Consider the following 2,500-nt stretch of genomic DNA (forward strand, 5'->3'; position numbering starts at 1 on the left):
AAGTCTGTGTAGGTCTATAGCACAGAGAATACAACCGACCTCTGAGCGAGCTGAGAGAGGATTACGTGAGTTCTACTGGTGCTCCTATTGGCTGTCGCTCAAGAAAGTCGCTCTTCATTTGCATAAAGTTAAAGGACTGTCAACTGTCGCGTTGCTTGACGCCCACCTTGTCGCCAACGGTCGCTGTCACTCGCGTAGCCTGCAGTCGCCGGAAGTCGCTCACTCTCCGTTGAAATGAACGGTCGCTTGTCACTTTGCCGTCACTCGTAGTGTGAATGAGGCTTTAGTAATCAAAATAAAAGTAATTGTTTCGTAATATTAAATGATTGTTTTGTAAAAGTAATTGTATAAACAGACACTGAAGCCAAAAACCATACAAACTTAAAGTAAAAATACTGAAGATATTAAAAATCGTGTGTGTGGTTAAACGTCAGTGAAAGCGCCATCTACTGGTGTTAAACTTCCACATGTTAAATTTACCACCACATGAAATGAGTGCTTATTAGTCCTGAAAATAATAATTTTTTGCCAATTATTTTAGTTTTTAGAGTCTAGTTACTGTCAAGAGTGTCTGCGCTTCGCATCTCACACCTTCAAACCACCTCACGATCATTATGTGTCAGCATTGTCTTCTGAGCTGAAAGTCAATTATTAAATAAAGAAAAGATTCACGCAGGTTCTTATACTGCAGCAAATTCTGTTTTTACTGTTGATATAATCCAGTTAATCAGGAAGTGATGATTTTTGTTCTCTGAGTCGTTTGACGGAAATGCTGCTTTATGCGATAATCCAGTTTTGCGCATAAATTAGAATTTTTGGAAGAAAACATAGCTATTAAAGGGTCAAAAAACAAATTTTTTGATCTGTTGACAGTCATATATGTGTCCCACGCTGCTAAAAACACTATTAGGACACAAATATTTGACAAAAAAAGTGAAAATTGGTTGTTTTTGCATTATTTCAAGCAAATTCGTTCTTCCGGTTTGAAACGAATTCTTGAGGCTGCGTCACGCTGATTAGATCCTTGTGTACATTCCAGCTTGTAGACTGGCTGTCTGTACCTGCGAGTACATCGTGACGTCTATGAGTATGCAGCATTAATTCATGAGTAAGACTTGGTTCAAACCAATCAGCGCACTCTACTGTGTATGGGGTGCAACTTCATTAATATGCATGATAGCTGCGAAGAAAGTTTTTACCTGTTACGGTGTTCAGACGGCAGAGAGACGCCTCGTTGTGTTGCCAAAACAAGTGGGAGAAGAAGTATTGTTTGAAGTTACGGGTCATCAGTGTTGCTTTTATAACTTGCTGCAACGAAGGTTTTGTTTTCATTTCCACGCTATAAGAGCTTAGCTGGACTCACGTGTGGATTACAGTGCACGCGACAAATATACGTGTCTAAGGAACATTTTTTACCCGAGAGCTTTTCTCATCTGGATATGGTGAAATCTGGATTTACAGCTCGTCTCCTCTTAATAAAGACGCAGCCCCCGTTGGTGTTGATTGTCCTGTCTCTACAGATTTGGTAAGTGTGTGTGATCAGTGACCGTTGTTTGTTTATTCAGATGGAAAAGTTAGTTCGTTTCGTCAGCAGTACACTTTCAGTGTTTAAAGACAGACCTTAGCCAAAAATATTTCTAAGTTACTAAACTTTACAGTATGTTAATATCACTACAATATTATGGACTGCTGTAAATGCTGCTCTCCCAGTGTAAACATGTAAACACCGCAATCAATCAAACTATTACCGTCGTGTAGGATTTTCGCCGCATTTTGTGACAGGAATAACACACACGGCTTTCTGACATGCTGACGGCATCTAAGTTACAGAGAACACCAGAGGTCTTTTTTTCTTTCATTCGCCGTGGGGTCTCAAACATTGCATTAAAAATACATGCTTTCAGCAATTCCTCGAATCAAATATCTCGTTTGTCACGAGGGGCATGCATGAAATGTTCCTGAATGAAAGTGAAAGTGCCAAACTGCAGTTTAAGTCCACCATTTAATAATTTGACAAATAATTACATTGATGTCCATGTAAACACAGCCACTGTCTTTCTCCCCTGCGTCTGTGTGTTTGTTTTGCCTCTGTGAAAATCAGCGTGTGCCCAAACCAAAACTCCCATTTTTATCCAAATTTTTCCCTCTGACACTGCCCCCTAAACAGAGCTGGACACACCGAATTTCTTTTTTCCAAACTAGAACTGTGAAAACACCCTGCTGAAACGGGGGGTTTTTATGGCCCTTTAACTCTTGTGCAAACCTTTAAGTAATCAAAATAGAGTAATAGTTTGAACAGACACTGTAGCAAAAACCATACAAACATAACATAATCGAACAAAAGTAAAAATACTGAAGATGTTAAAAGATCATGTGGTTAAACAAGTCTGTAAAAGCGCCATCTACTGGTGTTAAAGGTCAGATTTACCACCACAGAATAAGCGCTTATTAAATCCGAAAACCATTATTATTTTTGCCAATTAGTTTTTAGTTTCATTTA

General features: G+C 39.0%; 1 protein-coding gene across 1 annotated transcript in view; it reads right to left on the minus strand.

The window, feature by feature from the left end:
- Positions 1-2,500, minus strand: part of hook2 (hook microtubule-tethering protein 2) — a 52,193-nt gene that overhangs the window by 26,628 nt on the left and 23,065 nt on the right. The window lies entirely within an intron of this gene.

Source organism: Danio aesculapii, chromosome 3, assembly GCF_903798145.1.
Source record: "Danio aesculapii chromosome 3, fDanAes4.1, whole genome shotgun sequence".
NCBI classification, from domain to species: domain Eukaryota; kingdom Metazoa; phylum Chordata; class Actinopteri; order Cypriniformes; family Danionidae; genus Danio; species Danio aesculapii.